Source organism: Hyperoodon ampullatus (genome assembly GCF_949752795.1).
Source record: "Hyperoodon ampullatus genome assembly, chromosome: 1".
Lineage (NCBI taxonomy): Eukaryota > Metazoa > Chordata > Mammalia > Artiodactyla > Ziphiidae > Hyperoodon > Hyperoodon ampullatus.
Window position 1 is genome coordinate 90,282,305 of NC_136914.1, and position 12,668 is coordinate 90,294,972.

At 37.7% G+C, this 12,668-nt stretch overlaps 1 protein-coding gene across 1 annotated transcript in view; it reads right to left on the minus strand.

The window, feature by feature from the left end:
• CNGA1 (cyclic nucleotide gated channel subunit alpha 1) overlaps positions 1-12,056 on the minus strand; it is a gene marked incomplete at its 3' end in the record, with an annotated part of 30,438 nt that extends 18,382 nt beyond the window's left edge. Inside the window, exon 1 of the mRNA XM_079701965.1 lies at positions 12,003-12,056. The remainder of the gene's footprint in view (positions 1-12,002) is intronic.
• Between the last annotated feature and the right edge of the window lie 612 nt (positions 12,057-12,668).

A 12,668-nucleotide genomic window follows, 5' to 3' on the forward strand; every position in this document is an offset into this window, starting at 1 on the left:
ATGAAATTTAAATGAAACATATACATTCCAAGAAATGAATGTCTATGTCCAATTCAAGAAATAAATACTATGTAGAAAGTTCTCTGCCAGATGCTGTCAGAAAGAAGCCCAAACATGATTATGGCCCTAAAGAGCTCACAACTAGTATTGGGGAACAAGACAAGAGTACCACACTGAATAAAAGGTTTGGGACCCATAAAAGAAAATTAAATAAGTGTTAATAACTGTCAGTCACCTCTTCAATTTCAAAGATTATTTTTTCTTTGTTTCAAAATTTGTGAAATATTAAAATTATTATTTTAATAGTGTTATGAGAAAAATTTGATAGCTGAAAAAAGGGAAATTTGGACACAGAGGGAAGACTGTGGGGATACACAAAGAAAACACTATGTGGAGATGCAGGACTCGAGTGATACATCCACAAACCAAGGAATACCTGTAGCTACCAGAAGCTAGAAGAGAGATGTGGAACAGATTCTTCCCTCGTGCCTTCAGAGGGAGCATGGCCTCACCAGTTTCTTGATGTGATACTTCTGGCTTCTAGAACGGAGACAACAAATCTCTGTCGTTTTAAGCCAATACAGGGTGAAAAGGGATCTGGAGGGTCAAACAGCTGCTATCCAGCACACAGAGATGGCAGGCCAGGGGTGCTGTGGGACCCAAGGGGAGATGTACTAAATCCTCTGCAGTGAGCTTGAGATAAAGCTTCCTGAAAAGGTAAGGCTAGAGAGATCTTGGACAAAGAGCAGGTACCTGTCCAGCATACCACAACGTGGAGCGATATTCTAGGCAGAAGCAGTAGCAAATACAGAAAAACGAACATGTGAGAGAGCAGGGTGCCTTCAGGAAACCACAGCAGATCAAGTCATGGAGAATGTGGTTCTGTGAGTAAATGACAAGAAAAGAGGTGGAGAGGAAGGCAGGGGTTGATTCACTACCTGCATTGGATGCTCTGTTACCTTAACAAGGATGAGGAGTCCCTGGAGGATTCCAAGTGGGGCCATGTCCAGTTTTCCAATTGGGTGAGGCAACAGAAAAGAGCTGGGGTAGGAATCTGTGGAAGGATTACAGGTATCCCTGGGTCCCAACTGATGCAACAGTGCACACGGTGCTGTGATCTCTCACCATGCCTAGTAGTTCAGGTAGGAAAAAGCCCAAAAGGCAGATACCTGGAATGATCTGAGATTGGGGTCAGCAGTTGGGGTGGAGGGACAAGGGGGCAGAGGAGGTAAGGAGAGACTCATCTAAATAAAAAACCACAGACCTTAAGCTGAAGGAGGGACAAGATGATAGGAAGGAAGGATTTCTTAGGAAGTTGAAGATCAAGGGGACAAATATCTCAATAAGGTTGAAGAGCAGGTTTAGTGAGAAAGAGAGTAAGAGCTGGAAACAGAGGAAGCTGTGTTCAGGAAATAAGATGCTGTACTAGAGGTTACAATTGTGGAGGTGAAGCACCTTGGAGTCAGGACTCAGGTGACCACGGTGGAGAGGCTGAAGCAAAGGGAAGAAAAGAACTTGTGAAGCTAGGGACTCAGATGTCTCGGATGCATCATATTTCATAGCTGTGGAGGCTGCCCAGAATGACAGCGAGACTCAGTAGGAAAGGGACATCTGAACGGTAGGTGCCATATTATTTGATGAATGTGGAACAGCAATTGACAGGTCAGCAGATGCCCAAGACCAGCTCCAGTGGGAAGAGAGTGGAAAAAGGAAAGGGTGTAGTGAAGGATTTAGAAGAGGCAGTTGAGAGGTCGGAAAATGTCAGCTTCTTTCTAAGTGGATCAGGTGTGCCTAGTCTGTGCATCATCCGAATCTGTCCAAATTCTAAACAGTTCTTCAGACTTGAAGTGAAATATTTCTGATTGCTTCAGGGAGAACGCCTCTGGTAAGTGTTCGTGAGTCCTTCCCACCTGGGTATGACAGATTTAGGCAGGATGAGAACAGGCAAGTGAGAAAGAACTTCTATGTGTTGCCCATTTTCTGCATCAGTCCACCTCTTTTAGCCTCTGTTACTCACTTTGAGACCACAGAAACAAAGAGACAAAGGTAAGAAATGTCTATGGAGAGCCTGCTACAGGTCAGGCATTACATCAGGTTAGGATATTTAATTCACATAAGAATCTGAAGCATGGCTTTATCTTCTCCATTTCACAGGGGAAGATATGAAGCTCGGAGAGGGTAAAGGATTTGCCCAGGGTCATGTGACCACGCTGGTATGCACAAACAGGTTGCAAAGCTCAAGCTCTTTCCTGCACTGCTCAGAAAAGGCGTGATATAGGAACTCAGTCACCAATGGCCCCAAGTGACATGTGTTTGTCCCTGCTTCATTCCTATCAGTGTGGGCTTCTCCACAGAAGTGTGCTTTTTGGATTCAGTCAGTTATTTACAATGCAGTGATATAAACTCAAAAAGCATGTCTTAAAACATTGACTTAAGCAAAAGGGTGGCCTTGGGGGTTTTAACTTCCAGTGACATCCTTGAGGAGCCCAAGCCACCCCCAAACAATAAACTTAAAAAAAAAACAAAAAAAAAAACAGTTGATTTGGTAAATAAATATAGCTTTAAAATAAGTTCCTAGTGCCCACCAGATGGCTGCCCTAAGCCCTTACTGTGTAGAAATTCTGAATCCACTATTAGCCTTAGGAAAAATACCAGAAAGGATTTTCCTGTAATTTCACTAGACTGACCACTTTAAGAGAAGGGCTACTTTTTGTTTTGTGTTTCATTCCTATATATCCTTAGCTTTAAGAACAGTGCGTTGAACCTACCAAGTACACAATTATGTTTGTGGAAAGAATGAATGAGTAAATGAATTAATGCAGGTCAGAGGGAGCAGGGGTGGAAATGATGAGGAAATGAATCCAAATCATCTCTGCTTTGCTACTACTCCAACCTCTTTTTTAAAGTCTCCTTCCCCACTTCCTCTGTTTATCACTTTCTCCCAACCCAGAAAACCCTGGTGCAGCAAGTCAGGACTGTAAGGACACTTGAATCTGATGATCCTGCAGCACTAGAAAGGTGGCGTGGATATGGATCTCACTTTTTCACCAATCAGTAATAAGTTCTAGACTGCCCCAGCACTCTGCCCTGGCAATTTCTTCTGCTGTGTCCTTCCATTTATAGTAGAAGGACCACATATTACACAGAAATTAGTAATATGCACAGTCCCACATTCAACATCCTGCACTGCTGAGAAACAAACAGGATCGTACTTTCACCCATTTTCTTCCATGAAGTTCTACCTTCACTTTGATGCAGGTATCTCCCAATTTCACATAAGCAGCCCTGACCACCTTCCTTGGCTCCTATACTGTATTTCATTCATTAATTCACTGCAAACATTTTGAATACCTCCTATTAGCCAAGCTCCTTTCATTTACTTTCTGAAGCAGCCACTTCAGAGCCCTGTGCCCAGTGTGTCCGAAAATGGACTTTCACTTCTTTCCCTGTCAAGCCAGCTCTTCTTCCTGACTTGGCTATTTCTGGTTGTAGAATCATTGTTCTTTCATGTACTTAATTCACTGAAAATTTGGAGTTCATTATCTTTAACTCTTTCCTTCCCACCCAGTCACTCTGTCGAGTTTTAACATACCCTATTTTGCAATTGCTCCGCCTACACTCCCACTTTTTCATTTAATTATCACTAAGGTTTGTTAGGTGCTTGTTACCTCTTATCTTTGACTAAGTCTGTTACCTGATTTATTCATCCCTAGCCTCACCCACCCTCCAATTCATCCTGCAAAGTACTCCCAAATTAATTTTCTTAAGGAGCATATACTATCATATTCTTATTCTAGAACCTTCAAGATTTCACCATTGTCTACTGAATTATTACCCTTTCTTCTGCAGCGGAGGCCTGATCTCCCTTCCTCCCTCCCTCTCACTTTCTTCCTCCAAAAAGACAGGATGAAATACTATATAGTCATTAAAAATAACAACATACTTCTAGATGAACAGGTATTAAAAGTTCTTAAAGATACAGTATATTACCATACATAGGAAAAAAAGATATATATACATATATTCATGTGTGTTTGTGTGTGCAGAGAGAGAAAAAGATGCAACAAGAAAGTGGTAACAGTGATTTCCTGCCTCTGAAGAAGGAAAAACATGGATGAGACTGGGCAATAAGCATAGAAAATATACTGTATTTTCTGAATATCGTATGATGTAAATTAATGACTTAGTGGATATGCATAGCGACCCCCATTTCAAAATGCAAAACAGTACAAAAATTATATTATCCATACTTCTACCACCAGGAATTTATGTTAACTTTTGCCTTTTGTCAAATTTGCTTCCCCACCTTTGATGGCATGTGAAAAACAATAAAACTTTATACCTAAAGTTAAAGCCCTTTTATCAAGCTGCCCCTTCCCAGTTCTAACCTTGTCTTCCCTCTACCCTCTACCCAGAAGCAACCACTACTGTAAGTTTGATGTGTATCCTTCCAGCCCATTCCACCCTTTTACATACTTACATAAGCATCCATAACCAGTGCATAGCTTGGGACATGCTGTTTAAGTGTGTAAAGCAGTATCTTCCCCTGTGTATAATTCTGCAACTTGCTTTTTCACTCAAAATTATGTTTTGAAAATGATCTATGCTAATATACATAGAGCCATTTCATTTTATAATATTGTTTGTTAACATTGTAAAATATATGTATCATATTTTATTCCTTTTTTCTATTCGTCCTTCCTCTTTCTATTAATGAAAGATTGGTTCTTTCCAGTTTTTTTTGCTATTAGGAGCAGTGCTGCAATAAAACTCCTTTGCATGTCTCCTTAGACACTTGTACAGAGTGGTCCTTATGTCTACATCCAGAAGTGGAATTGCTAATTCTAGTTTCAGTTTATGAGAGCCAGCCAAATTGCTGCCCAAGGTTGTGTATCATTTTACATTCTGTGAGCTCTATACAGGTATATTATTTCCCCCACACCTTCACCGACCCTTAATATTGTCAGATTTTAGGGTTTTTTCCCCAGTTTGATGAGACAAATTTCTTTGCACTATGGCTTTTGATTTGCATTTACTAATGAAGTTGGACAAACTCTCACGTGTTTATTAGTTATTTGGATTTCTTCTTTGTGAATTAGAAGTTTATATTCTCAGGCTTCCCTGGTGGCGCAGTGGTTTAGAATCCACCTGCCAATGCAGGGAACATGGGTTCAATGCCTGGCCGGGGAAGATCCCACATGCTGCAGAGCAACTAAGCCCGTGCGCCACAACTACTGAGCTTGAGCTCTAGAGCCCGCGAGCCACAACTACTGAGCCCACGTGCCACAAATACTAAAGCCTGCGCACCTATAGCCCATGCTCGGCAACAAGAGAAGCCACGACAATGAGAAGCCTGCGCACCGCAATGAAGAGTAGCCCCTGCTCACCGCAACTAGAGAAAGCCCACGTGCAGCAATGAAGACCCAACAAGGCCAAAAATAAATTAATTAATTAATTAATTTTAAAAAAGAAGTGCATATTCTTGGTCCATTTTGTTTTTCAGTTGATTTCTTTCATCCATTCAACACATATTTAATGCTTGCTATGTGTCAGGCATTATTATTACCCCTAAGGGAATATGTACCCCTGGTCCTCTATTAATTGCAATTTAATTTTACCTTTCTGAATTAAGCATAAGATTCTGCAATCTACTAATGCCATTCATGTACTTTACTAGCATGTAAATCCCTTAAATCATTTAGCAACAAATATTTGTTTACCAGTGTATGGCGTACAAAGCAATCTAACTTCTATATTCTCATTTAATTATCATCACAACTATTTTGTGATTCATAATGGACTGTATTATGTCACCCAAGCAGTGAACTACTTCTGGATAAAATGGATAACTGAACTGAGGAATTCAGTTGGCAAGGCTGGCAGAGTTCACAGACTTTAAAGCTTCATCTTTAAACAAAGACAGTTGTGTATTACACAGCTCAGAGCACCCACACCACTTAATTATTTGAAGATAGCCAGAGATGATTCGACATGTATGAGGATTCCTGTGTATTGGTGCTTTCTGGAGTAGAATTCTTTGTGAATGTCCCAAAAGATTGGATAAATGATATACTTGGTACTTATACATTATTTGTTATATTGACACTAATAGGTAAATATGCACTTTTTTAAGATAAATGATGCTCTCTTCTCCATTAGTACAAAGCTTTTTTAAAGAAGGTACTCTAATCTGCCGAAGCAACCAGTAAAATTCAGGCCTCATAAAAAAGTGCAGAACAATATGCAGTAAACTGTAAATAATAGTTACCTCTGGAGGCTAGATCTCTGTATTGTTTGAATTTTATACAATGAACACAAATTAATTTTATAATAAAAGGATAAATTTTGTTATTTTTCTTCAAAAGAACATTATTTGACAACTTCTAGAAATCTTTGTAATATACTGTTAAGCAGAAAAAGCAGATTGTTAAGCACTATTTATAGCATCATATTGTTTTATTAAAAATTGTGCATATGTGCATGGAAAGGATAAACACTTTAATGTTAAACATTAAGTTTTTAGTGATGGGAATCATCATTTTTGCATTCTTCTTTGTATTCTTCTGTATTTTCTCCTCATTTCTTTTTCAATGAGAAAAAAAGGTAGTATTTTAAATGGGATTTTGTTTAGTAGCAAAAATAAGTAATGTCTGCATTTTTGCTTTAAAATAAAGTTTTCCAGTCCTTGCCCAATCTCAGTATCCAACTGCAGAGCTAAGGTTATTTCTTACTATTTAACAATGCTCCCAGAGCTGTGTAACCATCCAGAACAGGCTTTGCTGGCTCTGCAACAGAGAGGCGGCCAGTGCCTGAAAACAACCATCCCCTGTTTGGCAGACACTTAGGTTCTGGCCCCAGCTCTTCACCAAATTGCCAGCGAGACCTTGACAGAGATCTTTCTGAGCTTCAGTTTCCTCTTCTGTAAGGTGGAGATGCTAATACCTGCCCTGCCTACTATAATGATTCTCTGTGGGGAGCTAATGAAAAATATTCACAAAGCAATATTGAAGGCTGTGAAGATTTATACAAATGCAAGTTGATGATGTTGTTATATAACCTCCAAGCTCAGAGAGAGAGAGACAACCGTCAACTTTCTTATGGAGACAAAGAGAGCTAACATGCTTAAAATAATCTTTCTTTAACCGCTCCCTCCTTGAACTATCACTTTGAGAAGTCAAATCTGTCAAAGCAACTATTTAATTATTATCGTTAGACGATCATAAGCAAACTGTAATTCTCATGAAGACTAAAATAGAACTGACACAATACTGTTGCTATGTGTGCCCATAGCAAACACAAGGATGGGTCCGGGCTGTTAAGCCAATTGTTATCAACTTACAGAGAAAACACACTTTCTCAGAAAGAACAATTTCACTAAGGAGGTCATTATTATCATAGCCATTATCATCACCTTTACAATCTACAGAAAATTTACAAAGCAGCCATCATTAAGCAAAATCTCAGTTAATCAAAAGGCGATTAACAAAACCATCGAATAACCAAATATATGTTCCAGACTGCTTTCGTTAGTCAAAATATTTTACAAGAAAACACGGTGATAGAACAGAGTGATTTAAATGCCAGAAAAAGTAAGCATCATAAGAGCAAAAACTGCTACTCCATTCCTAGTGACCAGAACTAGGAAAATTTTTCAAATAAATTTAAAGTATTGATTATAACAATAAAATCATATATATTATAACCCTGGGGCATTGCAAGACCCTACATCATCAAAGAAAGTTTTCTCTAGAATCAATACATTATACTAATCAAGGGTAAGAATGAAGACTTTCCACAATGGGTGGAAGCCTTAATGTATTATCCTTCCCACTTTCCCCATTGAATCAGAAGTATTCTGAATTCTAAAAATTGACCATAAAAATTAATAAATTCTGATTACCTGAAGGTTTCCTTGCCTTTTATGTTAGGGTACCTCACTCAAATATTTGTTCCATAATGGAATTTCTCAGGAAATGCATGCTGATAAGAAGTCTTTTGGGAAAGTCTAACTTAGGGTTCCATCTTCCACAAAATCTATTGTGATTTTCCATCCATTATATGTACTGACCATATACGAAATCATTCCATTAGCCATAAGCATTTACTTCCTTGTACATACATCTATGTTTGCATATGAATGTCCCACTTTCCCAATTTTTCTCTAAGCTTCCTAAGGGCAGAGAACTTTCTTTTTCTCTTTGTATCCCCTGGGACAAAGCAAATACAAACTTTTGATGGAAACAGTAAAGGTGAGTAAACATATAAAAAGACAAACAAATACTTAGAACCCAGCACTTGGAAGTCCCCTGGACTCTAATAACACAGAAATTTTGTCAGTCACAATGAGTATTTGAAAGGATAATTTTTTTCCTGCTTTTCTTACATATCTATATCTTATGCCCAAAAGAACACATTAAAAGTGCTGATATTTTTACTTGAAACAATTTGAAGATAACATAATCCAATCCTTACTTAATTAATATTTTTATGCACCCTCATGTGGGGCTGCTCACAAGTCAGGCTATCTTATATTATTCCTTTGCTACTCTAAAAAGGAAAAAAAAAAGGACTGCTCCTTTACTTCCATAATTCTGCTGATGTGTGAGTAAAGCACTGCCTGGCTCCCAATCAAATTTATTTTGTCTTTTTTTTTTTTGCGGTAGGCGGGCCTCTCACTGCTGTGGCCTCTCCCGTTGCAGAGCACAGGCTCCGGACGCGCAGGCTCAGCAGCCCGGCCATGGCTCACGGGCACAGCCGCTCCGCGGCATGTGGAATCTTCCCGGACCAGGGCACGAACCCGCGTCCCCTGAATCGGCAGGCGGACTCAACCACTGCGCCACCAGGGAAGCCCTATTTTGTCTTTTGATGAGGAAACTGGCCCTTCCATGAATGCTGCCAGCAATAAAGTGACCTGTCCTAATCTATGTGTTTGGATTGAGAACTTGAAAATGTAGAGTAGCTGTTATAATTATATGGATGTCATTTCTGTGACTTTGAAGTAAAAAGTAGAATAAATTGTATTCTGCATTAAAAAAAATTAATATTTTTGCTTCTCAATACTTGTTGAGCATGTGCTATGTGTCATGTAGCTTGCTGCAGTGTGAAGGCGAGAAAGAAAAGAGGAAGGATGGAATGCTAAGACAGGATTCCAGCCCTAAAGAAGTTAACAAGAGAACACTGTAAGTAATAAAAATTCAATATGACAATATTATGTGTACAAAGGCCAACTCTGTGGAGTTGGGAGATTCATGAAAAGCTTTCCAAAGCAGGGAATATGTAACTGGGTTTTGAAGGATGAGTACTACCTTTGCTAAGGTAGTAGAGGAAATGAGCATTCTTAGCAGAAGAAACAGCATGTGAGGAAGGTAAGGGATGAAGAAAAAAGCAAATATTTCTAATGGCTGGGACTAGGATGCCTGGGTGCTTGTGGCTTCCCCTCAGCACTCACATAATATGGAGCACTTATCATGAGTGCACCGACCCACTATTTTATCATGATCCAATTATCAGTGTCTTTCCCACCAGACTTGAGAGCAGGTACCAGTGAGCTCTGATTTTTATGTTTCCAGCACCTTACATAATGCCTGGCTCATAAGAAACATCCAAAAATGTTTTGCTTTACTTATTTATTTTATTGCACAAACACTACTCTCAAAAAATAAACATCTATACTCCATCATGATTTTAATGATCACATTTAAATTACTATTGCTACAACAGTACAATATGTACATTTATTAGTCCCAATTGCCTTTAGAATAATTTTATCAAGTTCCCAAGAAAACAGTGTGCTTTAAAAAGAGATTTCATTAGATTTATGGATTAATTTGGGGAGAATCAACATACTTAGTATATTAAAATATTTAATCATCTGACAAGTGACGTCTCCTCATTTACTGATGGCTTTTAAAGTCTACTTTGTAAGTAGACTTTGTAAGTCTTTATAATTTTCATTAAATAAGCTATGTACATTTCTAGTCAAATGTATTCGATGTATTTAAATTTTGTATTTATAAATAAGATCTTTTTTATTATATTGTCTAACTAGTTGCTATTAATTTATAGGACAGCTATTAATTTATATATTTATTTTGTAGCCTATCACCTTATTGAACTTTAGTTTTAATAGTTTTAAATTGATCCATTTGCGTTTTCTAGGTAAACAATAATATATCCACAGGTAATGATAATTTTATCTCTTCAGATTGTATATCTTGTTTCTTTTTCTTATTTCATTGTATTGAGTAGAAGTTACAGAACGCTGTTAAATAATAGATATTATATCCTTCGCTTGTTTCAGTCTCTAGAATTTCTCCTATTTTGCCCACTGATTTCAGATAAATTTTCTTTATTGTGTTAAGGAAGTTTTCTTTTATTACTAATTTGCTATTTTATCAAGAATATATGTTAAACTTCACCAGTTACCTTTCATCAGCTAAAGCTAAATGAATCGTTAAAGCTAAGTTGATTCGTACTTCAGAACATTTGTAACATTTGAGAACTATTAGGTGTAATTATAAACACTTGTTCCACACTATAGAGTATCTATATTACCATAGTTCAAGATCTTGGCACGGTGGTTGTCTGCTGATGGGAAGGTACCTGCTGTTTTTCCTTTAAGGGAATGTAGGAACGTATCAGCTGTTTATTAGCGCCATAACCAAAACTTAAAATATGACAGCCTAATTCCCACACACTCTTACCTTAGGTGAAAGCCTCTGGCATTATGTAGATTTATCCCTTTGACCTATTGATGGGGACACGGTAGGAAACAAAGCAAATTTTCTGTCCAAGACAATCACCGGCACAGAGTAGGTACTAAATAAAATCTTTGTTGAATAAATTAACGAGTAAACAATATTTAAGGTACAGTGGCTTTTTGGAGGTAGTTTTTGGACCCCCTTTTAAAATGTCCATAATTTTTAATCGATTTAATTTTTAATTTAAACTTAGACATCTGTTTATGCAGAAAATAATCTATTTCATCCAAACTTTTAAGTTTTCAGCACTATTAAACTTCATAGCTTAAAAAATTAGCTCCATGGGCTTCCCTGGTGGCGCAGTGGTTGAGAGTCTGCCTGCTGATGCAGGGGACGCAGGTTCGTGCCCCGGTCCGGGAAGATCCCACATGCCGCGGAGCGGCTGGGCCCGTGAGCCATGGCCGCTGGGCCTGCGCGTCCGGAGCTTGTGCTCCGCAGCGGGAGAGTCCACAACAGTGAGAGGCCCGCGTACCGCAAAAAAAAAAAAAAAAAAAAAAAAAAAAATTAGCTCCATGAAAAAGAGAAAGATTTGCAATAGCTGTTTTGCTATTATTTTCAGCTAAAGAGTTATTTGATATTTCTCCCCCCACCATTTTTTTTTTATTTCTAAGGGGTCGGGTCCTTAATTTAAACTTTACTTATTAATTTCTAACTTTATTTGACTGTGACCAGGGAACATAGCCTGTATACTTTTTTGCATTATTGAGATTATTTTTGTGATCAATATTTATAAATCCTCCAAGAGTAGAGTAAAGAGGGTGCATTCTCTATGGGCTATAAAGTGCAGTCAACAACTATTAGGTCTTTTATTGACAGTTAACACCCTGATGCTTTACCACCACCCCCATTCTCTTTTGTCTGCCTGCTTCATCTAACAAAGACATGAGTGAGTAATGTATGTAAACATTGTAAATCAACTATACTTCAGTTTTTTAAAAATGAACTTGAAACTTTCAGAAAGGTAGTATTTACTATATTGTGATATTCAGATTAGCAGAACCATATTTCCAGGCCTTATTTATGGTTATTTTTAACTAAAATAGCATCTTTAACTAAAACTGTGTTTAGTAGAATATTCATTTATCTGTCAAAAATACAGAGAAATCGATAAAAATACAACCATCAGTTGTAACTAGAAAGCATGTAACATGAAAAACACAGCAAATGCTGATGCTTTAATAAATCAAAACAGAGGTATAAACATATGTGAAAATACAATTGTAATTGCCACTGAGTTCTTACCTTTGGTTGCTTAAGCAATATATCTGTATCTTCTAGAAATGCAAGTCAGTGGTGTATCCTAAACAAACAGGGATATAGTATAAATCCGAACATTGTCAAAATCGAGGTCCTAATTTTTTTCAATAATAAATATGCTGATCTTTTTCCTTTCTTTAAAGATGTACAAATGGCTAGTTTTCTTAATCATTCCCAAGGAAAGAAACAGTTCTGTGGCAGTGACAAAGGAGGATTTTCATGAGTCAGTATTGGATTTGCGGATTTATATACAGATGAAAATAACAGCAAATCATTATCCTTGGCTACAGCCCAAGCTTATTAATATGTGTGAGAGTTAGGGATAAAAGGGGTTTTCTCAGGTGTATAAAGTTAAATAAGTGTAATTCACTTGTAATTTGTTGACTTCTTTCCATTTTTCACTCATCAATCAATATTTTACCAAATACACTATTTTGACTTAGTTTTTTGCAATGTTGTAGTTAAACACAACCCTTTAAGCTGCTAGTGTGTGTGTTTTTGATAAATCAACTCATTGTAAACTTCCTCCAAACTAACCAATGTGGCCACTTGTGTCACAATTTACCTTGATGCTAAAATGTTATTGTGTCAGTCTCATTATATTATGCTCCTCTTTAAGCAGAGTTACATAATCTGCTTAGGTAAATAAGC